At 41.0% G+C, this 26,653-nt stretch overlaps 1 long non-coding RNA gene across 1 annotated transcript in view; it reads right to left on the bottom strand.

Moving 5' to 3' along the window:
• The window catches only part of LOC309658596, a 340,006-nt gene extending 313,832 nt beyond the window's left edge, over nucleotides 1-26,174 (bottom strand). Inside the window, exon 1 of the long non-coding RNA XR_014262296.1 lies at nucleotides 1,546-26,174. This is a non-coding gene — a long non-coding RNA (uncharacterized lncRNA). The remainder of the gene's footprint in view (nucleotides 1-1,545) is intronic.
• Between the last annotated feature and the right edge of the window lie 479 nt (nucleotides 26,175-26,653).

Below are 26,653 nucleotides of genomic sequence, written 5' to 3'. Positions count from 1 at the left end.
GATAATCAGGTTCAAATCCAAAAGAGTTCTTTTCCTCTCACGTCTATTGCCATGTTGCTTTTGTAGCTCTTGGAGGCATTTTACTGACAATGCTTTAAATGCCTAGATAAGTGTCATCCTCCTGGTTCACCCCACCCACTATTCTGTTAATCCTGTGGCCTCTAAATAAATTTTTTTAAATAATAAATACACATGATCACTACTTCTGAGCTACTGTTCAATCAGCCAGATTTCCCTAAATATTAACTCTTCTACTAAGAAAATATGATTAAAATCCTTATTATTTTCAAAAACCTGGATATATGTCATGGAAACAAGCACTATTGCGATCATATATGTGGGGATTATATCTCAGCATTAAGGGTACCTTCAGTGTTAGCATCTCCTTTTATGAGGAGAAAACAGAGACGGGCAAAGGCTTAGGTTCCCGGAAATCACAGCAAAATCTGACCCTGGAAATATTAGCAGGTTCATTTTCCCCCTTCCTCTGTACAAAACTGATGCCCACACATGGCTCTAGAATATTCCCATGGTAATCACCGCAGACAGTCCGCAGGCTCAAGCCCGTCCCTGCACCAGTGCTCACCAAAATATTCATTGGGCGTTGGCAAAGTATAGCAAATGGCCCAGGCAAGGAAGAATACAGAACTCTAGGCCTTTCACCTTTGTTTCCCCTCCTGGACCCAAGCCTTTTCAGGGCAGGACATTGGAGGTGAGTGCACTAATGTAAAGGCAAACAGAAATATCCCTTTCTCCACATTTAGTGCCAACAGATGGTTTGTTTTCCTAGTCTACCCCATAAACAGCTAAACTGTGCCCTGCCAAGAGGCACCTAGGAAGAAGATGAGAGTCCCATGTCATGTTTACCCAGGCTGCTCAGGCTACAGTGATTCTAGTGAAACAGGATCCAGTTTGCCTTGTGCAGCTTTATGCCTGACTCATTTACACAGGCCACTCCGTGCAGTATGTGTTATTGTAAGTAACGCACCCACACGCCACAGATTTTAACGCATCCCAGAAAGTAAATTACTGTCAATGATAAGTTATATGACATTCCAGACCAAATTAGTCAGTTATTCATCTGAAGACCAGCAAACTCAGCCTCTACTGAACTGTGAAGGAAAGGGAAAAGCATCAAATGATTATACAGACGTTCTACAACGAGGGGTTGGGAAATGACTATATTGAAATCCTTTCCTTAGCATGGCTAAGCTGTGAAAGGTCTGGAGAGGTCATTCAGTGCACCTCCTGCCTCAGCCCGCTGCAGACTCCAGGGATCCATTAGCATAGTCCAACAGAAAGAAAAAGATATATACCAAGAAAATGCATGTCTTGTTACACATTTGACAGCTACATATTTCCTAGGGCTACTCCACTGGAAGTAGAACAAGGTGTCAAGAATAACTTAGGAGAAGTTGAGAAAAAAGTCCTAGGGATATGTAAGAAAGTTGGCTATGACATGAATAAATGAAGCAGGAAAAAGACAGAAGGGCGGCCCTCAGTGAGCTCAGATCACACCTCACCTGCCCAGCACAGGCTACTCACCAGCTGATTCCAATGTAGTAGCTGGCAGATGAAGGAGAAAACAGGACTTGGGAGCTTTTTTTCTATTTTCCATACTTCTAATTGTTCTTAAGCCACACTCCCTAGATGGCTTAAACATTAACAGGCTGAAGCCATGCTGTAGCATTACACTGGGCTAATTATGCTCTTTGGGTTGGAAAAGGACAGAAATAACTTCACTTAGGCTACCTCAAGACATGAGGGTTCACTGTTGAGTTACACAGGGTAACATGTGCAACTTCTCCTTTCTCTACCTATCCGCTCCCACTCTCACCCTTAAGCCCCAATCCAGCTGGCTGATCCTCTCCATATTTCTCAGATCAAATTCCAGAGTCTGTTTCCCATTGTAATTACTTAACTCGTATTGGTCAGAAGCTTTTCCTGTCAGTCACCTTACAAGCTACTCACCAGCCTATGAACTGGCTGCGCTTGGGTCAGGTGTCTACATCCGGTCCAATCATCAGGTGCCCATTGCACAAGATAAGGTTTAGAGCAGCTTCTTTAGCCAGGGGCTATGGACCAAAGCACCTTTTTCCAGAAAAGAATTGGCGGCTGGGGGGGCATGTATCAAGCACATGTCTTTGTCAAACTGCCACCAAAAGCTTAAGCCTAAGTAAACCATTGATTTGACGGCAGGATCTTTAAAGGAGCAGGACAAGCTTCATGGGCTTATGCGCAGGTGCACAGGGTCCCTGCGCTTACAAGAGCCCACACTTAGCTTAATGCTCCATCGTGGCTGTGTTGACATTCTTAATAATTTTTTAATAGGGGGCCCTACATTTTCATTTTGCATGGGGTCTTGCAAATTATATAGCTCTATATTATATTCCTCTATAGGAGTTTTTAATATGTTATAAAACGTGAAGGGAGTTTCATAGAACTAAATAATTTTGGATCCAAAGGTTCTTCAGATCATTCACTCATTAATACTCATTTGACAAACAAGAAAACTGAGGTCAAGGAAAGGCTGACTGGCTTAATCAAGATCCCACAGTGAGCACTGGAAATGTCAAACTGGAAACAGATTCTTATCAGAGAGGCCAATCTTCTCATTACTCCATGTGGCAGGCTTCCTAGCAGAGAGGACTGCCTGATACTTGGTCTGTTTTGCCAAAATATTTGGTAAACTACTTAGAAATCTCATTTTATGAGGCTGATATAAAAACACAAGTGTAGATCTTTCCTTGTTCAATCTTACCTCCTATTTCCTCACCTATGACCTCCTCAGAACAGATTCCACTGACAATCCCCAGAATCTAAAATGAAAGCTGGGTAGAGGAATATAAACTAATAGAAACACCTGGAGGATTATTTGGTAAAAGATATGAAAATTACAATGTTCACACCCCTCACCCCACAATTCCATTTCCACATATAGTCTCACATATGCACAAATATTATTGCATGCCCAAGACTATTCATTGTGGTGTTGCTTATAATAGCAAAAGATTGGCCACAACCTAAATATTCATCAACAGGAGACTAGTTTAAAGTAATATACAGATAGATATAGATATAAATATGATACTATGTTCATGCAACAAAATATTATGTAACTCTTAGGAAAAAAAGAAGTTAATTTATAGTTACTAATATGGGACAATTTCTAACATATTGTTTCATGAAAAAGCAAGGTACAAAACACTATACAGCATGCTTCTCTTTGTGGAGGGAAAGGACACAGGAGTCTCCCCCATATCTGTGGGAGATAAGTTCCAAGACCCCCCAGTGATGCCTGAAACCACAGATAATACAAAACCCTTTATATACTACATTTTTTCTTATACATTCACACCATGCATACCATGGGTATGTATGTATAGGAACCATGTTAAAGTTTAATTTATAAATTAGGCACAGTAAGAGATTAACAACAATAACTAATAATAAAATAGAATAATTATAACAATATATTGAAATAAGTTATGTGAATGTGGTCCCCCCCCTTCTTTCTCTCTCTCTCAAAATATATTATTGTACAAGTGTAATGCCTTTTCCATCTTAACTAAGCACTTAGTTACACGTGACCATAACTTTTGCAGTTTGAGGCAGGACAGTAAAACTTGCATGAATTTCTTTTTCCCTCTTCACAATTTCAAAATAGAAGATTCGTTCTTACCTAGATCTTAGCAAACTCAGCATCCAGTTTTTTTTTCCTTTCCTTATCAAGTCGAGAACTTTCACCTTTTCACTTAAAGGAAGCGCTTTATGGCATATCCGAATTGCCAGCATCACTACCCTTGCACTTTGGAGCCATTATTAAGTAAAATAAGGGTGAGACTTGAGCATTGCAATCCAGCGACAGTCATCTGCTAATCAAGATGGCCACTACAGCGGGATACGATGATTCACATCCCAGGCGGGACAGAGGGGGACAGGGCGAGATTTTATCACGGTACTCAGAACAGTGCACAATGTAAAACTTATGAACTGTTTATTTCTGAAATTTTCCACTTAATATTTTCGGACCTCAGTTGACCGCAGGGAACTGAAACCGCAGAAAGCAAAACCATGGATAAGGGAGGAACCACTGTATTTAATTATATATCCCATAATTACACACACACATGTGTTGGGGTATTTGCACATGCACAGAATTTGTCTAGAAGTACATACAAAAAAGAATGACTGCCTCCGAGGAAGGGACATGAGGGACTCAGGGATAGCAATGTGGGGGAGATTTTTATTCTATGCCTTTTGTTCCCTTAAAATTTGTACTGGGACTTCCCTAGTGGTGCAGTGGTTAAGAATCCACCTGCAAATACGGGGGACACGGGTTCAAGCCCTGGTGCAGGAAGATCCCACATGCCACGGAGCAACTAAGCCCATGCGCCACAACTACTGAACCTGTGCTCTAGGGCCCACGAGCCACAACTACTGAAGCCCGTGTGCGTAGAGACCATGCTCCACAAGAGAAGCCACCGCAATGAGAAGCCCGTGCATCACAATGAAAAGTAGCCCCCGCTCGCTGCAACTAGAGAAAGCCTGCACACGGCAACGAAGACCCAACGCAGCCAAAATAAATAAACTTTTAAAAAAATTTGTACTATGGGCATATCTTTTCAAAAACTAATCAGTTATAAATTAGGAGGTTGGGATTAACCCATACACACTATTATATATAAAACAGATAACCAACAACGATCTACTGTATAGGACAGGGAACTGTACTCAACTTTTTGTAATAACCTGTAAGGGAAAAGAATCTGAAAAGGAACATATATACATATATATATTCAGTTATTATGTATAACTCAGTCACTGTGCTGTACACCTGAAACTAACACGACATTGTAAATCAATTATACTTCAATAAAATAAAATAAAATAATTAAATTAAATGAGTGTCTGAAAGAAGACCCCATGACACTGCCAGTATTGTATCATATCTATAATAGTGAAAAACATATTATTGTTGTCTTTTTTACTAAGGCTTTTGCTAGGATCTTGTATCAAACTTATAGACAAAGGAAATTATAAGTAGTTACATTAGGCTGAAAAAAAAAATTCTCTCTTTTTCCCCTCCTCTACTCTATATAAGAAAGAAAAATCTGAAAACCTGCTTAATCCATTGCTTGTTTAGTCCTTGGCACAGCTGTGTGAAACGGCAGAGAAAATGAGAAATGTTCCATCTCTTCCTTTGGAAACTTGCCAAGATCATCTCCAAAGTGTCCTTCAGACATTACCCACTTATGTTTTTCCAGTGCACCTACCATCAGTGTTGCTAAGCACTTTAACAAAAGCTTTGCTTTGAACCAAAAGCACAAAGGGAGACACAAACCTCAGTACTGCCCTCATTCAGCAGAAGTATATTTTCCTCAGGTGGCAGCAGAAGAGATGACCTTAGTCTTCCCGATGAACCCAATACCCTTGGAAAAACTATAATTCCTAGTTAGGAAGCAAAGACAAGGGAGAGTCCCCCCTCATCCCCATATTCTCTGTTCCTCCACTTCCACATGGTCTACATTTATGCAACCCACACGTGGTAGATCAAAGATGGCCACAAATTCTTGACACGCCTCTCCTTGGGAGGCTGGATCTGTTTCCATTCTTCTAGATTCTGGGTTGCCCTGTGACTGCTTTGACCAGTGGAGTATGGCAGAATTGGTGCTATGTCAATTCCGAGTCCAGTCTTTAAGAGAACTGGTGGCTTCCTCCTTGTTCTTCTAGAGTCCTAAGCAAGGCACTGTGTAAAAATTCAACTGCCCTCCTAGGGAGAGCATGTGGAGATGCCCTAAAACTGCATGGAGAGGGAAAAAGGGCCAAAGCCATTCCTATCAAGACATCAAGCGTGTGGGTAGAATCATCTTGAACCCTCAGCCCAAACCAGCCACCAACTGAAGAGCACCAAGTAACCTCTGTCAATGCCAGGTGGCACAGAAGAGCCACCCAGCCAAGCACTGCCCAAATTCCTGACCCACAAAATCATGAGATACAATTAAATGTTGTTGCTTTATGATGCTAAGTTTTGGGGTTGCACGTTATGTATGCATGTTTTGTATCCAGGCTACCACACTATCTACTACCCAACACTGACATCTTCAAACATTTCATACTCAAAATTCAGTCTTTCCTAAATTGCCTTAGAATAATGATAGAACTATCTCATGTCAGGCAGCCGCAGCTACTGGGAGAAGGGGCCAGGTCCAAGTTGAGACAACAGAAGAATCTCCTCCCCTAGCACATCTTCCCCAGAGTGCTACAGATGAGTCTACACGGCCAAGTTGAAGGGCCATCCTCTGCCACTGAGGACTGCAGAGGTCACGGGCCACAGAGTCTGGAGTTTGCCAGCTCACACAGAATCCCTACCCCTGAGGGTATCCTTTGAGCAACCCCGTCCATGCCCCTGCTCCACTAAATCCTTGCCCACCACCTCATGGGGGTCACATGTGCTTAGCCTTGGAGGTGGGGTGAGAACCAGATCCTCTTACTGCAGCCCTTGCCCTTCCAAACTGAGCTGAGAGAAGGAAAGCTAAGTCTTGGAAGGAGAGATTCCTGGATCAACTTCCCCAGCCCACAATGACTGGCAGTTGCCACCCACTCCAGCCCATGTGCCTGTTCTTACCCACTCACAGGGTTGCCAAGACCTGAGGGAGGTGGCACTGGCAGAAACCATAATTAGGGATTTCATCATATACTTTAGCTCCCTGAGAACAAATTCTTCCTGACAACATGCAAATCTATTGTTCAACTTTCAAACATCCAACTGACTTTCAAACACATTGTTGGGAATGCATTAGGTAGAAAAGTGAAGACACCACCTCTTCTGAATCGTAGACATGGCCTTGAAATACAGGAAAGGGCATTCCTAAGGTTAAAGCAAGAATGCAAGATGTTAGAAAACATGATGAAGGAATACAATGAGGCTGGCAAACATGATTTAGCAGGGTCCAGGTTGTACAGAGGGGAGCATGCGCAGAGAAGCTATGAGAGAGGAGAAAGGGGAGGTGAAAAGAGGGTCTTCTCCCCTCCTGGTTCCTGCCTTCAAAGGAATGAAGTCCCATTCAATGTCACCGAAGACCTTTCACCATTGTCTGTCTAGGCAAATTTAAATGGTGAGCTGATCATCTGAATAATCTATTGTGATAGATCAGAAAGTCTGGATATAACTAGGGGAGAAAGGTGTTGGTTTAGAGGAAAGCTCTTTTTCCTCCAAAGCCAAAGGAAGAAATTTTAGGATTTACCTAAATTATCTCAATAATTTTCTCAATCTCTTACTTCAGACAAAATATTTAAGGAAAAATTCTTTCCCAAGCATTCTTGGGTCAGGTCTATAGAGGCAGCGGAGGGAAGAGGGAAGGGTAGAGCCACCCAGATTACCTGTCTGGTTGCTTAGACTGGTCCAATTTCACTAAGAATCACACAAACCTCTTCATTCCTTCTGCTGTGTTCACCTGACCTTTTTCAATTTCTTTTTCCTTTCTCCGTTACCCTAAGGGAGTTATCTAGCCACTCTGGCTTTCTTTGCATGCAAAATCTAACAGTTCTTTCTTTCTTCTTTCAGATAAAGGCAGTCTTGGGGAGAAGAAAAGAAAAGAGCCTGGCTTCTTCAAATGAGCTCTGAAATAAAAGTCACTGCCAGATGTTATATAAAAGGTGACGTAATCCTAAAGTACTTCATTACATATGCAGCTCTGCTCTTCAGCCCAGGAGGAGTTTATTACATTTTGTCGATCCCATTTTCTATACCCACATCATTTTTACATAATTTTTCCTGCCTGACAGACATCTTCACATTTTCACAGCAACCCATCAAGATAGTGTTACAACAGCACAGGGAACCAGGTTAGCCGCTTACAAATAACTGCGCTAATAAGCCAGATTTGTCCCTGAGATACAAATAAAAAGTAAATGGTCTACCCATGCGTGTAAGAAGCACATCTATTTTAGAATAATAGGGAAGAAAGCAGAGCATCATTCGAGCTGACACCGTGTTCTTTCAGAATAGGTACCGAATCTATTCTACAAGTAGGAAAATGGGGAAATGCCAGTCTAAACTTATTCTTTCAATTCTCTTCGTTTTCCTAATAAATTCCTGGCTCCTAGTGAAATAGATAGCCATGGCAAATGCATTAAGATCAAACTTCCTGCCTTTTTCGATTGGCACAAAATTTAGAAGAAAACGCACCATTTGTGCCAATGCAATATCTAGCTACCAACATGCTTTAAGTGCAAACACTGTGAGACACTTCCTCCTACTCTCCAGGTGCTAAGCATCTTTCCCCCTCCTTCCCTGGGCACTTGAGGCCCTACTGCCCTCTGATGGTAAAAGGCAGCAGAGCAGGCTGGACGCTTCCCTCCAGGAGAATTAAGGACAGGCTGGGGTCAAGGACTGAGAGGGCCTCTGCCTTAAGATCACTGTAAGAGGCCAAGTACACTCAGCTTTCAGCTACTAGTCAGAAATGAATCTGACTCAGAATTCCAGTGGGATAAGAAAGTGCCTGTAGGGACTTCCCCAGTGGCGCAGTGGTTAAGAATCCGCCTGACAATGCAGGAGACACAGGTTCAAGCCCTGGTCCGGGAAGATCCCACATGCCGCGGAGCAACTGGGCCTGTGCACCACAACTACTAAGCCTGCGCACCACAACTACTGAGCCCACATGCCACAACTACTGAAGCCTGTGCACCACAACAAGAGAAGCCACCACAATGAGAAGCTCGTGCACCGCAACGAAGACCCAACACAGACATAAATAAATAAATTTTTTTTTTTTTTTAAAAGTGCCTGTAACTCCCACTCCCAGGAAACATATACGTATGCCATTCACCTTGAGAACCTCCTTCAGTTTTAAGCAAAGATCCCTGTTAAAATGAACTTTATGGTTTTAGACTGTAATTAGAAACTCAAGGTAACAGAAGTTCTCATTTCTATATAAAAGCAGGACTTGAATATGGGACAAAGGGAGATGTGAAGTCTTTATAAAAGAACTCTGACCCTCCCCTGTGCCCTCCTCCCCCACTGCTCAGGAAACAGATGTAGATCAATGGATAACTAGCCCCCAAAATAAATGTATTCTATTTTCTACTTTTGTCTAAGGTCAGCACATTCCTTAGTTCTACAAGTAATTTGCTTCATGGATTCAATTTTTCCTTTCCTTTTTTAAGTAGCTTTTCTTTATATGAAGGTTATTCGTACACATAGCTTAAAGAGTCAAATAGTTCTGTAAGTCTCATTCCAAAAACGCAGCAGTCCCAGCAGTGCCCACCTCCTGTTTCCTGCTCCCAAGAGGCAGCTACTTTCAGCTCGTTTAACTGAATCATTTACTCTTTACCTTCATGTTTCTGAATAATGTGTGTATGTTGCTACTTCCTGACACTTCAGTTTAGGCATTTTATATTGACTTTGCACTGTGAAAGATGATTTCATACACACACACAGACACACACACACACACAGACCCCACCACACATATATACTTTCCAGTATATTATAATTTTGGTAAGATTAAAAATCAATATTTATAGTACTCTCACTATTAAATTCTTAACAGTTAAGTCACGTGGTTACTTTCTCTTTTCCAGAACAAGTTTTTATTTTCCTTGGAGTTAAAAAAAAAAAAAAGTCTTTTTTCACATGCTAAGTTTTCTGTACACGTACTGTATTCATTTCATAGGGCTGCCATAACAAAGTACCACAATCTCGGTGGCTTTAAACAAGAGAAATTTATTGTCTCACAGTTCTGGAAATGTATTGTTTCACAGTCTGAAATCAAAGTGTCAGCAAGGCCATGCTCCCTCTGAGGCCTCTAGGGGAGGATCCTTCTTTGCCCCTTCCTAACCTTCTGCTGTTTGCCAGCAACCCTGGCATTTCTTGTCTTGTAGTAACATCTCTACCTTGATGGTCACATGGCCTTTTTTCCTGTGTATGTCTGTGTCCTCATATGGCATACTCCTCACCTTGTATGTCTCTCTGTATCGCTTCTCCTCTTGTTATCAGGACACCAATCATCTTGGATTAAGGGCCTACCCTGTTACCGTATGACTTCACCTTAACTTACATCTTCATTACATCTGCAAAGACCTTATTTCTGAATAAGATCACATTCTCAGGTATCAAGTGTTGGGACCTCAATCTATCTTTTGGGGGTCACTATTCTACCCACATTTATCTTCATGAATTTATCCCCAAACTCTGTCCAATTGTCTAAATCTCCTCTGAGTATATGCAAACATTTTCTGTTTCCTATCAGGTTTCACCTTCTGTGTTGGTTCACACTCAAATAGGCTTTCCCTTTATGCCTGTCTATAGCTACAGCCCATGTCCTTTCAAGTTCAAATGCAAAAACAGTTCATCTTCTTTTCTCAACAGTCTCATTGGCTGTACAGGGCCATATGCCAATCTCAAACCAACAGTTATAGGCAGGAGTGTACCATGTGCGCAATGGCTTAAGTCTGGGTCATATGTTCCACCCCTAGAGCTGGGAGTGGGACCAGCTTCATTTAACTACAAGATCTGAGCATGGGAAAGAGGTGATTCCTTTATAACAGCAGGATTTGAATATGAGACAAAAGGGAGATAGGCATATGGGACAAAGGGTGAATAGATGCTGAGCACCAAAAAAAAAACCAACAACAACAACAAAACTAATATCCACTATAGCCTCTTAACAAGCCCTTTAAGAGGTGTCATTTTCCCTAAGCCAGAACACAGACTTTGGCCCCCTAGACAATTTTATGATAATCTACTCACTCCAGGAAGGTTAAGAAAACAGAAAAGAAATTGAACAAAAATAAATTCAGATCTACATTTTATCCTTTTTCTGCTTTTATAGGAATTGGTTTGGTAAGATCTAAGGGGAAAATACATGTCACTTTAATACATTTTGACATCCTAAAATGTTTGAGGAGAAGGTATTATCCCAAATACAAAATGTCCTACAAATGGAAAGAAATATCCTCTGGTCAAATCCTCATGATTTCAAACAGAATGATGCAGAACATAAAAATTCCAACCAGGCAGGCAATAACCATCCCGTTGATAAAAATGTTCTCCTACTGAGATGCCACAAGAAGATTTTTTCAAATGAGTTTTCACTCTAGTTGTCTAAAATCATCTGTTCCCAACTATGAAGAGTTTTGAGAACACCAGCCTCACTCCCCCTCCATCTTACAGCATCTGCCTCTGTGAAGGAGTTCAGAATTTTTAACTTTGGGTTTCCTTTTTATTGGTTTCCCTATTAATTTTTCCTACTTTTGACCTAATTTTTTGTACTTTAGAACTATAGATCACAAACTTTAACAGTCACTTTATTCACTTACATGGATTGCTCAAGCCTAAGAATTAACAATCTTTTCCAGCCTGAGAGCCTCAGTCAAGGCAAAACACAGGCTTAAAGTCATAAGACCCAAGACAACAAAAACAAAATGAAAAATGAAGGAAATAGGAGAAGATGGATGGAAGGAAGGAAAGGAAAGGAAAGGAAAGGAAAGGAAAGGAAGGAAATAGGATGGTGTCATGGTTCGTTTTATGGGTCTATTTGACTGGGCCACAGGATACCCGGATGCGTGGTTAGGCATTATTTCTGGGTGTGTCTGTGAGGGTGTTTCAGGAAGCGATTAGCATTTGCATTGGTGGACTGAGTAAAGCAGGTGGTCGTTCCCAATGTGGGTGAGCACCATCCAGTCCACTGAGGGCACAGAGAGTATAAAAAGGCAGAGGAAGGTTGAATTCTCTCTCTGCCTGAATGCCTGAAGTGAGACATCCATAAATAGATAGATAGATAGGTAGATAGAGTTTTTTTATGCTCACAATGAACATTTCCATTTACTTCGTATTATATGTCATTATAAATATTATTACAAATAAGACTTAAAAAGGACACCTTCGGCTAGGTCAAATGAAAGTACAAAAATTGTGTGGGGCTGCAGTTTAAGGATGGTTTCTGCAGTCATCACATGATAGCAAAACAGTGGTAAGCAGTGCATGAATCTGTGTCAAAGACAGCAGGTATATATAGAGAGATATCTTATATACCTTATTGATTCTGTTCCTCTGGAAAACCTTAACTAATACAGATGGAGTCAGGGGGAAAAAAAAAAAACCCTAGGAAAAGAGAAAGAGAAGGTCAGGAAAAGAACAGAATAAAGAAAATGGAAGGGGGCAGAGTCAAGAGGATGGTGTGGGAAGACACCGAGTTAGCGTCTCCCCACAAATAGGGCACCTGCTGGCCGCTGGTGGGGGACCCTGACGCCCAAGGAGATGGGAGGAAGCCCCAAGTGAACCGGTAGGATGTGGGGGGACTGAGGGGGGAGGAGAAGTGGAGGCCAGACAAGATCAGCACCTCTGAGGCCAGGGAGATCAGGAGAGGCAGGTGGGAGGGACCCTCCCGGAAGAGCAGGAGAGGAGCAGAGGGCGATCGCCTGGCCCACTTGGGCCGGGGAGCCTGCTGAGTTTCCAGGCCGCCACACCCCCTCCAAAGCCCTCTCCAGGCTGCGTGGGTCCTGGGGGCATAGGAGGGAGGCCGGGGAGATCAGCAGAGGCAGGCAGGAGGGGCTCTCCAGGGACCAGAGGAGCAGGAAAGGAGAGGAGGGCATCTGCCCCACCCACTCGAGCCCAGGTAGCTTGCTGGGCTCCCAGGTGAGGTCCCCCGCCCTCTGAGACCAGGGGTTGGGCGCAAGCCTGGGCCCCTTCTGTTCCTTGAGCCTAAGCTCCACCCCCTACAGCCCCCAGGGCCTTTTCCAGCCCTGCGGGTCCTGAGCATAGGCCCCGCCCACCATCCAAACCACACCCTTGCTTAGGCCCTCCACAGCCAAGGACTTTTCCCCCTTTTTTTTCTTTTTTTTTCCCCTTTCGTTCTTTTTTTTTTTTTTCTTCCTCCTCCTTTTTACTACTGTGGTACTGATGTACCTTCCGGTTGTTGATTCATCTATGTTTTTATTTTTATATTCTAACATATCTGTTAGTTTCCTAGTCTAATTTTATTTTTTACTCTGTAATTGTTCTTTTTTTTTTTCTTTTTTTTTTTTTGCCACCCCACAGCTTGTGGGATATTGGTTCACGAGCCAGGGGTTGGGCCAAAGCTCCTGTAGTGGGAGCTCCGAGTCAAAACCACTGGACTAATTGAGAACCTCAAACTCCGGGGAATATTCATCAGAGTGAGGTCTCACGGAGGTCCTCATCTCAGCACCAAGACCCAGCTCTACCCAACAGCCTACAAACTCCAGTGTTGGAAGCCTCAGGCCAAACAATCAGTAAGACAGGAACACAATCCCACTCATAAAAAAAAAAAAAAAAAGAGACGGCAAAAAAAATATGTCACAGATGAAGGAGCAAGGTAAAAACCTATAAGACCAAATAAATGAAGCGGAAATAGGCAATCTACCTGAAAAAGAATTCAGAGTAATGATAGTAAAGATGATCCAGAATCTCAGAAATACAATGGAGAGATGGATTAAGAAAATACAAGAAATGTTTAACAAAGATCTAGAAGAACTAAAGAACAAATAAACAGAGAGGAACAACACAATAATTGAAATGAAAAATATACTAGAAGGAATCAATAACAGAATAACTGAGGCAGAAGAACGAATAAGTGAGCTGGAAGACAAAATGGTGGAAATAACTGCCAAGGAGTAGAAAAAAGAATGAAGAGAATTGAAGACAATCTCAGAGCCCTCTGGGACAACACTAAACACACTAACATTCAAATTATAAGAGTCCCAGAATAAGAAGAGAAAAAAAAAGGGTCTGAGAAAATATTTGAAGAGATTATAGTTGAAAACTTCCCTAACAGGGGAAAGTAAATAGTCAACCAAGTCCAGGAAGCACAAAGAGTCTCATACAGGATAAACCCTAGGAAAAACACACCAAGACACATATTAATCAAACTAACAAAAACTAAATTCAAAGAAAAAATATTAGAAGCAGCAAGGGAAAAACAAAAAATAACATACAAAGGAATTCCCATAAGGTTATCAGCTGATTTTTCAGCAGAAATTCTTCAGGTCAGAAGGGAGTGGCAGGATATACTTAAAGTGATGAAAGAGAAAAACCTACAACCAAGATTACTCTACCCAGCAAGGATCTCATTCAGATTCTATGGAGAAATCAAAGGCTTTTCAGACAAGCAAAAGCTAAGAGAATTCATCACCACCAAACCAGCTTTGCAACAAATGCTAAAGAAACTTCTCTAGGTGGGAAACACAAAAGAAGAAAAAGACCTACAAAAACAAACCCAAAACAATTAAGAAAATGGTCATAGGAACATACATATCAATAATAACCTTGAATGTAAATGGATTAAACACCCCAACCAAAAGACACAGACTGGCTGAATGGATACAAAAACAAGACCCATATATATGTTGTCTACAAAAGACCCACTTCAGACCTAGGGACACATACAGACTAAAAGTGAAGGGATGGAAAAAGATATTCCATGAAAATGGAAATCAAAAGAAAGCTAGAGTAGCAGTACTCGTATCAGGTAAAATAGACTTTAAAATAAAGACTGTTACAAGAGATAAGAAGGGACACTACATAATGATCAAAGGATCAATCCAAGAAGAAGACATAACAATTATAAATGTTTATGCACCCAACACAGGAGCATCTCAATACATAAGGCAAATGCTAACAACCATGAAAGGAGAAATTGACAGTAACACAATAATTGTAGGGGACTTTAACACCCCACTTACACCAATGCACAGATCATCCAAACAGAAAATAAGAAAGGAAACACAAGCTTTAAATGACACAATTGACCAGATAGATTTAATTGAAATTTATAGAACATTACACCCGAAAGTGGCAGAATACACTTTCTTCTCAAGTGCACATGGAACATTCTCCAGGACAGATCACATCTTGGGTCACAAATCAAGCCTCAGAAAACTTAAGAAAACTGAAATTGTACCAAGCATCTTTTCTGACCACAACACTATGAGACTGGAAATCAATTACAGGAAAAAAACTGTAAAAAACACAAATACATGGAGGCTAAAAAGTACACTGCTAAATAACCAAGAGATCACTGAAGAAATCAAAGAAGAAATTTTAAAAATACATAGAAACAAGTGACAATGAAAACACGACAACCCAAAACCTATGGGACACAGCAAAAACAGTTCTAAGAGGGAAGTTTATAGCAATTCAATCTCACCTCAAGAAACAAGAAAAATCTCAAATAAACAATCTAACCCTACACTTAAAACAACAAGAGAAAGAAGAACAAAGAAAACCCAAAGTCAGTAGAAGGAAAGAAATCATAAAGATCAGAGCAGAAACAAATGAAATAGAAACGAAGAAAACAATAGCAAAGATCAATAAAACTAAAAGCTGGTTCTTTGAGAAGCTAAATAAAATTGATAAACCCTTAGCCAGACTCATCAAGAAAAAAGGGAGATGACACAAATCAATAAAATTAGAAATGAAAAAGGAGAAATCACAACTGACATTACAGAAATACAAAGGATTATAAGAGACTACTACAAACAACTATATGCCAATAAAATGGGTAACCATGAAGAAATCGACAAATTCTTGGAAAGGTACATTTTCCAAAACTGAACCAGGAAGAATTAGAAAACATAAACAGACCTATCACAAATAATGAAAATGAAACCGTAATTAAAAATCTTCCAAGAAACAAAAGTCCAGGACCAGATGGCTTCACAGGTGAATTCTATCAAACATTTAGAGAAGAGCTAACACTGATCCTTCTCAAACTCTTCCAAAAAACTGCAGAGGGAGAAACACTCCCAAATTCATTCTATGAAGCCACCATCACCCTGATACCAAAACCAGAAAAAGATATCACAAGAAAAGAAAATTATAGACCAATATCACTGATCAACATAGATGCAAAAATCCTGAACAAAATACTAGCAAACAGAATCCAACAGCACATTAAAAGGATCACACACCATGATCAAATGGGATTTATCCCAGGGATGCAAGGATTCTTCAATATATGCAAACCAATCAATGTGATACACCACATTAACAAATTAAGGAATAAAAACCATATGATCATCTCAATAGATGCAGAGAAAGCTTTTGACAAAATTCAACACCAATTTATGGTAAAAAACTCTCCAGAAAATGGGTATAGAGGGAACCTACCTCAACATAATAAAGGCCATATATGACAAACCCACAGCAAGCATCATACTCAATGGTGAAACACTGAAAGCATTTCCTCTAAGATCAGGAACAAGACAAGGATGTCCACTCTCGCCACTCTTACTCAACTTAGTTTTGGATGTCCTACCCATGGCAATCAGAGAGGAAAAAGAAATAAAAGGAATACAAATTGGAAAAGAAGAAGTAAAATTGTCACTGTTTGCAGAAGACATGATACTATACATAGAAAATCCTAAAGATGCCACCAGAAAACTACTAGAGCTAATCAATGAATCTGGTAAGGTTGCAGGATACAAAATTAACGCACACAAATCTCTTGCATTCCTATACACCAACAATGAAAAATCAGAAAGAGAAATTGAGGAAACACTCCCATTTACCATTGCAACAAAAAGAATAAAATACCTAGGAATAAACCTGCCTAAGGAGACAAGAGACTTGTACTCAGAAAACTATAAAACACTGATGAAAGAAATCAAAGATGACATAAACAAATGGAGAAATATACCATGTTCTTGGATTGGAAGAATCAACAATGTGAAAATGACTATACTACCCAAAGCAATCTACAGAATCAATGCAATCCCTATCAAACTACCAGTGGCATTCTTCACAGAATTAGAACAAAAACTTTTACAATTTGTATGGAAACACAAAAGACCTCGAATAGCCAAAGCAATCTTGAGAAAGAAAAACGGAGTTGGAGGAATCAGGCTCCCTGACTTCAAACTATACCACAAAGCTACAGTAATCAAGACAGGATGGTACTGGCACAAAAACAGAAATATAGATCAATTGTACAGGATAGAATACCCAGAGATAAACCCATGCACATATGGGCACCTAATTTACAATAAAGGAGGCAAGAACATACACTGGAGAAAAGACAGCCTCTTCAACAAGTGGAGTTGGGAAAACTGGACAGCTACATGTAAAAGAATGAAATTAGAATGCTACCTAACACCATACAAAAAAATAAACTCAAAATGGATTAACAACTTAAATTAAAACCAGACACTATAAAACTCTTCGAGGAAAACATAGGAAGAACACTCTGACATAAATCACAGCAAGATCTTTTTTGACCCACCTCCTAGAGTAATGGAAATAAAAACAAAAATAAACAAATGGGACCTAATGAAACTTAAAAGCTTTTGCACAGCAAAGGAAACCATAAACAAGACGAAAAGACAACCCTCAGAATGGGAGAAAATATTTGCAAATGAAACAATAGACAGAGGATTAATCTCCAAAATATACAAACAGCTCGTGGAGCTCAATATCAAAAAAACGAACAATCCAGTTAAAAAATGGGCAGAAGACCTAAATAGACATTTCACCAAGGAAGACAAACAAATGGCCAAGAGGCACATGAAAATATGCTCAACATCACTAATTACTAGAGAAATGCAAATCAAAACTACAGTGAGGTATCACCTCACACCAGTCAGAATGGTCATCATCAAAAAATCTATAAACAATAAATGCTGGAAAGGGTGTGGTGAAAAGGGAACCCTCCTGCACTCTTGGTGGGAATGTAAATTGATACAACTACTATGGAGAACAGTATGGAGGTTCCTTAAAAAATCAAAAATAAAACTACTGTATGACCCAGCAATTCCACTACTGGGCATATACCCTGAGAAAACCATAATTCAAAAAGTCATGTACCACAATGTTCATTGCAGCTCTATTTACAATAGCCAGGACATGGAAGCATCCTAAGTGTCCATCGACAGATGAATGGATAAAGAAGATGTGGCACATGTATACAATGGAATATTACTAGCCATAAAAAGAAACGAAATTGAACTATCTCTAGTGAAGTGGATGGACCTAGAGTCTGTCATAGAGAGTGCAGTAAGTCAGAAAGACAAATACAAATACCGTATGCTAACACATATATATGGGATCTAAAAAAAAAAAAAAAAAGGTACTGATGAACCTAGTCACAGGGCAGGAATAAAGATGTAGATATAGAGAATTGACTTGAGGTCACGGGGTGCTAAGGGGAAGCTGGGGCGAAGTGAGAGTAGCATCAACATATATACACTACCGAATGTAAAATAGTTGGCTGGTGGGAAGCAGCAGCATAGCACAGGGAGATCAGCTCAGTGCTTTGTGATGACCTAGAGGGGTGGGATAGGGAGGATAGGAGGGAGGCTCAAGAGGGAGGGGATATGGGGACATATGTATGCATATGGTTGATTCACTCTGCTGTACAACAGAAACTAATGCAGTATTGTGAAGCAATTATACTCCAGTAAAGGTCTATTTTTTAAAAAAATGGAGAGAAGAATATAAGATGATAAATGGTAAGATGGGGAAAGCCCTATCCTGGGTATGAGGATCTGCTCTTCATAATTCACTGCCTAGTCCTGTGCACCTGTCTGGGGTTACCTCTCTGGGCCCCCATCTCCCCACTAAGAGGAGCAACCCAACCTATCTCGAGTCCCTCCGGTCCTAGCACTCTCTAATTGTGATTTCCCCATGGGTACCACCCACTCAGTTAACACTCATGTGATGGGTGTCTACCTGGCAGAGTCCTCACCTGGGTGGGGTTGACCATTAAGCAGCTCATTGTAGGGACTGGTTTTAAATGCTGCCTTTGTCAATAAAGCCATTTTCAGCATTCTGAGATCAGAGGGAGGATCCCAGTGGGATGGGCAGCTAAGTGCTGGATGTAAAGCTGCCAAACCATCAGGCCCAAGGGAGGCACTCTGGGAAGAGCATTTCCTAAAAACTCACCATTTAAAATGACACATCTTGACATCCCATTCCCAGAACCTATCACTTCACCTCCTATGGGGTTTTAATGGTTGAAAAAACAATAAGCTCTCTATTCCAGGTGATGTTAGCAAAAGACCTATTTCTCGGATCAATGCCCTCAACCAAACACCAAAGCAAACATACACGATCTTTTAGGTCTTATTCACCCTTCTATTTGCTGCTGCTGCTGCTGTCCTCCGTGTTAGCAGATGAGATTTGACCGTGTGATTAGTACTGAGAGATCTGGGCCAGCAGTGATCTTCAACCTGAGGACATTCAAATCACCTAGAGAGATCGTTTTCCAACATGGGTGTTTGGGCCCCTTTCCTAAAAATTTTCATTTAATTGGCCTAATGGAGGAATCCAGGCATCAGTCTTTTTTTAAACACTCCCCAGGTGATTCTAATGTGAGGCCAGGATGAGAACTACTGGGCTGAGGGGCTGCAGTGTTTCCAGAGGGTTCAGAGCAGCAGGGAGCCCCTCAGACACACGTGCTTACATTTCCAAATTTTTTAGCCGAGAATTCTTAACAGAAGGGAAGTTCCACCCACAACAGCTGTAGATGCTGTGTGTTTTGGTCTGGCTTTTCTCTTTCCCCTATAGAGCTTGCAGCTAGTACAGACATACCCCAAGCAAGCAAGCGAGGGTCCTACCGAGGATAAGAAAACCACCGAATTTTTGCCAAATTAATGCCCTTCTAAATTTGGGGCTGACATCACCATTTCATAACTTACAGGAACAACTGATATACCTCCATCTAAGGGAATGAGTTCCAATGCCAAGCAATTCGGGTTCTATAATATATTCATCATCAAAGCCATGTCTTGGGTACTGAAGAAAGTAGAGTCAGTGGCCATATGTTCCTAAATCTTAAACTTTGTCCAGTATGCTGAAAAGTCTGTCCCTCCACGGAGTTTAAAAAAGTTATATCCACAGTTTGAGCACTACCTCAGTTTGTTGTGGATTTCAAGGTAAATTATCTGGCTTCTGTGACCATCAATTTTTACTTTTTGAAAGTTGGCAATAGTAATCCTCCCTATGATGTACCATGTATTTAGCCCTTACAGTGTATCAGGCACCATATCAGGCACTAAAATATAGTATATCTAATTCACAGGACAACTCTGAAAAACAAGCACTATTTTTCCAAGCTTACAGATGAGGAGGCCTCACGGCTGGTAACTGGTAAACCTGAGAGTCAAATTCAGTTCTGTCTGGCTCCAAAAATAATAATCTTTTCACAGTGCTCTACTGCCCACAGAAAATCTGTCAGAAGGTCAGTCGTCGTAACAAAACAATAAAAGTAGATATTTGTATAGCAAAGAGCAGAATTACCCCAATGTTCTCTCCTTACTCTCCGAACCCTAGAAAGGCACTCTTATGCCCCAGATTTCCCATCCTCAACAACATTAAAGTCTTTAGAGCCTCCAAATCCTTTGAGAATGGAAATACTTCTTCATTAATTTTTGAGATGCATTATAAGGTCACTTCTAAACTGTGTATAATCAGGCCCTATAGATGTTTAATCAGTGTGGCTGGTAGAGTGGGAACTAGAAGGTCCAAGGGACAGATAGACATCTGTTTGAGTCAACTAGGAAAAAGACTTTCTAAAAAGGATGCAAGTTCTTACACAGGTCGGGCTCCTTGAGAGAGAAAGGCAACTTTGGGCAGACACCAGGAACACTTAGTCAACCACATTCAAAGCACAGTCGTAAAGAAAAAGCACACATTCACTAGTCCCTGCCCCAACAAAGCTTTCAGTCTAACGCTGGGAAACAGGTATTAATCAAATAATCCCACAAACATGATCACATGAAAAGTATTATGAAGGAAAAGCACAGGGTTCTTTAACAACATATAGATTAGGGACCTGATCTAACTGGGGGCAGAGAGGAGTCATATACAGTGAAGAAAGACTTCACTTGAGGAATTCTTTTTCCAGTACGAGTTTACTGTTCCCAGGTTAGCTGATGGCATGTTCTAGATTATGAATCAATGACAGCTAGATATGTTCTACTTGGCAAACTCCATCTTCAAAGCCACCAACCAAGCCCAAGAGATGATGGATGTGAGCCATTAAAATTGTAGGTATCTGCTGATTCTCTCGGTCATGTTCTCTAGGTTTCAGTCCTAGCAGCATGGATCCAATTACCTGCCTTTTCCTCCCCACTGTTCTTCTCTTCCCCACTCTTTACACCCAGCCGAACAACTATAGAACCATGGGCTAATGGTAATCCTCCCGTATCTTCAAAGACAAGGAAATTAGGATTCTTGCCAGGCCTTTTAGAACAAAGAAAGGCCCCACTCTCCAACCTCTGGCACTCTATAAGCCAAGTGAATTGACTGAGATCCTAACATGTTTGGCCAGCTACATTCCCCCAGGATTGTCTTAAGGAAGCTAGGAAGAGCAGAACCATAATAGAAAAGGCCCTACCTCACTCAGCTGGTCATGCAAAAGTTGGAAGGATGTAATAGTTTGAATATTTAGATCCCATCAGAGTTGGCCCTTCTCATTGAGACAATCTAGTCTTAAAGAAGGACTATCCCTTCTTCCCTGCTATTAGTAGGCAGCAGCCACCTTGCCATCCCCTTCAAAGTCAGGAAAGGCTATTATCTATCTCCTGGATTTAGTGAAGCAAATAGAAGTTTGATTTCTTTTCAGATAAAAGAGATGATGCAAATGAGAATTTTGTCTTGCATGGAGGAGTGACAAAGTAGGAGAGTGAATCCTACTTGATTACAATCTTCCATCATTCTGATTTTATAATTACTGAATGGAATCAATCAGCTTTCAATTGTTACCTTGGTGAAAGATTAAAACATCATTACTTGTCCTACATATTTCACACTTTATCAAATTTTAATAAACTGAATGCATGAGAAATGGTTATATTATCTCTCCTGATATTGGGATGCTAATGACATTTCTATTGATTTTAATACGCATTTGTTGGTCAAAAAGAGTCAGATTCCAACGAGGCATGGCATCCTATAATCAACACTAACAAATGAAGACCAGTGAACACTGAAATGGCCCAAATGAAATCATTAATCAGAAATATGATAAAATAATTGCAAAAAAACTAGGGAGGTCTTATCTTCCTAATGAACATCTTTTATGGTATACTGATTCATTTATAACTCTTACACATTGGTGATTTCTCTATTAAAATATTTTTAAGTAAGTATCTGAAAAGCACTTTGAAAAGGCAACATTGGGAGAGAACTAATTTCTCAATAAAGGGGCTCATAGGTACCTCCCCCAAAAGGTGAAAAAGACTCCTGAAGATCATAGAATACGTACAACTCTTCCTTAAAACAATTCAAGTCTGAAAATTTCTTAGCCCAATAGTGGGAAAGACCCCACAGAGTTATCAATAACATAGAACAGAATAATAGTTAAAGGTGAAGTTTCTGTAGTTAGACACCACAGCTTCAAATAACTTTGGCTGCTTTATTTCTTTGTACCTCAGTCCCCTCATCTATAAAATGGGACATAATAATAGTACTCACTTCAGCAGGCTTGTCTCAAGATGAAATGGAATACTAGTGTATATACAGCGTATCCTCCAGTCAAACTGCATTTCCCCAGTTAAAACAGCATTAAATTTCATACATGTGAAGATCTTGCTTTGTTTCCCCCAAATTCTCTCTCAGTTTAATTTTTTTATTATTTCTTATTCTCTATAGCTGGTAAATTGGACCATGCCTCCTAGGGGGCTCATCAAGTCTGGGAGGGTCTGGAAGCTGGAGTTCAGACTTGCAGGTAATAAAGAGTGAGGGGTTGACGAGGAAGCAAAAGAACAGGGTCTTAAATGCTTCACAATGTGAAACTTTCCCGCACAGTTACAGTCTCTAATAGACCTCTAAGAATCGTGATAAATGTCTTCTGTGGGATTCCATTTCTTTTAAAACCTGGAAAAGGCAATGTTTTGCTCCAAGAAAATACAGAAGATAAAATATAGATGGCCCTGGAAAAGACATGCGAGTGGAGACTGGGGATCCCAGCCTTATAAGAACCAGGAAATGCAAAGAAAGAGGCACAGGAAGGGTGCTGGATGTGTCTGAGCTGAGTTCACCTGAATCTCCAAGAGACAGGAGGTAGAAGAATGGAAATGGGGGTCCTAGGTGATACCACTGGGGATTTCAAAATAAAATCAACTCTTCCAAAGCCCCATTTTCTCAATTTAAGATTCACTGGCTTTCCTTTCCATTTTGGTTTTTCAAAAACCTCATTGACACCAATTCAACATACTATTCTTCAAATCCATTTAAATTCATTCTACCACTTTTTTTAATCAGCTTTTTATTTTCCCACATCCTCCTTTAAGGTTACTTGAAATTTTAAAATAATGTGATAATGAGTTTTTGGTTTTTTTTTTTTTTTTTCATCAAAGCACTAGATCAAGACACCCCTTGTATCTGCTGTGGAAAAAAAATTATATAGGCCACTTATGCCTTGACCACAATGATGACGACAGTAGCAGTTATTGTTTATGGAGAGCTCACCATGAACCAGGCATCATACTAATTGTTTTACTTGCATTAATGTATTTAATTCTCACAACATCCCAACAAAAGTAGGCTCTGTTATTACAGATGAGGAAACGTAAATCAAGAAAGATCACTTGTCCAAAGTCATACAGTTGGTGGTGAAACCAGGATTAGTTCATTCTTTCAGCAACTATTCACTAGGGGTAAAATACATCAAATAAGCTACACTTTTAAATCTAGATTAAAGAAAAGAGGGGTGCAGTTATATTTTTTAAGTACATTTTTTTCAAAAGGGCTATAAAAGCAAACTGAGAGCAATCACAGATAGAGAGCTTTATTTCAAAGACCTTGAAAAAAGGTGTTATTTAGTCGTAACAGTAAGTCCCATCCTACACATCTTCGATGTGATTTTTAACTCTCCTTACACCAAGATATGGGGGTGTCTGGGTTCCTTCCCTCGAATCTGGGAGGCCTTATGACTAACAGAGGAGGTGACACTATGTATTTCCAAGACGAGTTCACAAATGGTTCACAACTTCTGCCTGGTTCTGTCGAGATGCTTGGTTTTGGAACCCAGCTACCACAGACCCTCATCTCAAAGGCACAAGAGAAATACCAATTCCTTCGAGAGAGCTAGCTTAACCAATTACAAAAGCCTCACTTTGATACAGGAGCCATTAGAGGCCACTGGTCTCCAGATCTCTTGGCAGCCCCCATTCAGCAAGGACGGCCACCACAGAGCCCCGCCTTCTAGTACACAGCCAGCGAGGGATTTCCCGCGCAACTTTCGGGGCCCAGGGCTAGTGGACGGCCCCTGCAGCTTTCTATTTTCCGCCCTGTATTCCCGACATCTCGGCGCTCACGGGAGTTTCCTCGGTCTCCAGGCTGCTCCGCCCATTGTTGGGCTGCACCCCGCAAGCCTACGAGGCCTGTGCTTGCCCAGCTTCAAGACCGAAGAAAGAGCCCGGAGTCAGCAACAGAGACATCAGTGGTTTAATGGACAGAGGGAATCTTACATGTCTGAAGCGAGGTCCTGGAGCAACACCTCACCGTGTGCAGCCGACAGCAGGCCGGACATGGCGGCAGGCTTTGCTTGGGGGTGGGGGATTTCCAGTTATAGGGGAATTGATGTCAGGTGGAGCTCATTAGTTACCAGGGAAACCAACAGAGGGGCTCCGCCTCACCGCCCCTTTGATGAGAACAATCACCAGCTGGGGCCTGGGGCAAGTACATAGGAAGGTCAGTCCTGAGCTTACGATACAGGTGAAGCAGGCACTGGTCAGGCAGGGGATGTACAGAGAGCAAGAGAACAGCCATCTTGAGTGGCCTGACCATACAGAGGTTAAGGGGGTCAGCAGGGTTGGTTCCTTCTGCCAGCTATGAGGAAGAACCTGTCTCAGCCCTCTCCCTGGCTTCTGGTAATTTGCAGGCAATCTTTGGCGTTCCTTGTCTTGTACACATATCGCCCTGACCTCTGCCTTGATGTTCACATGGTGTTCTCCTTGTGTGCATATCTCTGTGTCCAAATTTCCCCTTTTTATAAGGCCACAAGTCATATTGAATTAGGACCCACTCTAATGACCTCATTTTAACTTGATTATCCCTGTAAAACCCTATCTCCAAATAAGGTCACATTCTGAAGTTCTGGGGGTCAGAATTTCAACATATAATTATGGAGTGGGGGAGAGGGACACAATTCAACCCATAACATCAATGAAGAAATGAAGACCTAAAATAGGTAGTTCACTCATTTTAAAAGAGCAAGACATAAATCCAGCAGACAGTGACAGTTTGCTTGATGTGTATATAAAGAAATGAGCAAAACACTTCTTTTGAAATCCCAGACAAAAGCAACTCTGGCTGGGTGTTTTTATGAACCTCAAATTCAGCCCAGATTCATAAATCCTTGTAGGAAACCCAGGCCAATTTTGAAGTTTCCAACAAGTTCCAGAGGCTGAATGGATCAGACAGAATTTCACTTGGTATTTAGGATTATTGAGTCTATCCTGAAACTTAAGGCACATTCATAGAACACAAACTCCTTACAAATTGAACAGAAGCAAATATTAAGGGCTCATGAGCCACCTGGAATGCACATGCTGAATGTTGAGGTTTTCCCATCCCAATAATGGGGGGAAGGGGAAGGCCGGGCTGGCAAGATCTCGCTGTCACCAACTCTGTAACGGTGTATTTGCATCTTATGTGGATTTGAATTATTTCAAATAGTGCAGATACACAAACAATAATAAAGTCTTCCTTTGTGAGCAAAATTTAAAACAATATGAATCTCCTTAAATGTAAAAATTTGTCAAAACTTGCAAAATTTCAAGATGGGCAGGCTGGGTGACTTGCACACTGTGCTTTTATTAATGCCATAGGAAGGTGTCACTTTAACTGCTTGTCAGAAATACCTGCCCTCTTTGACCACCTGGCACTATTATGCATGTACATCTAAACTTCCACCAGTGTTTTCAGTAGCCATTGTGATCTCATTTTAAATTTGACAGTTGTTAAGATTAAAATCTTTGGAATAACAGTGTCATCCAGGGGTTCATTTAAGTGATTGCTCTACTACTGAAAACCACACTGGAAAATCAGTAGCTTGGGACTAGAAGTTAGATGTGATAAAAAGCTATGGACGGGGCTTCCCTGGTGGCCCAGTGGTTAAGAATCCACCTGCCAATGCAGGGGACACGGGTTCGAGCCCTGGTCCGGGAAGGTCCCACGTGCCGCAGAGCAACTCAGCCTGCGCGCCACAACTACTGAGCCTGCGCTCTAGAGACCACGAACCACAACTACTGAAGCCCGCGTGCCTAGAGCCCGTGCTCCACAACAAGAGAAGCCACCGCAATAAGCCCGCGCACCACAACAAAGACCCAATGCAGCCGAAAATAAATAAATAAAATTTTTTTAAAAGCTATGGAGGCAGTCGAGATACCAACCTCAATATGCCCTATTGTGAATTTAGAAGAGAGAATTGTGTAAAAGACAGAAGACCAAGAAAACAAAAAGCAGTTCAAAGCAAAACTAGGCCTCAATATGTGTGAGGGTTCACACTTTGAAAATACATTCCCTCCACTGTATACTTATTCCTGTGGGAAAATTAGCCTTAAATTGTGAAGATTTGAATTGTGCAAAGCCTTCAGGAATATGTCTCTTGAATTAAAGGCCACCATCCTGTATTTCCTCAACAATTTTATTGAAATATAATTTATATATCATGAGATTCACTCCCCCTAA

Source organism: Balaenoptera physalus, assembly GCF_965194825.1.
Source record: "Balaenoptera physalus genome assembly, chromosome: 3".
Taxonomy (NCBI): Eukaryota; Metazoa; Chordata; class Mammalia; order Artiodactyla; family Balaenopteridae; genus Balaenoptera; species Balaenoptera physalus.
The sequence above is the reverse complement of the archived record's forward strand: the minus strand, read 5'-3'. Positions and strand labels throughout refer to the sequence as shown.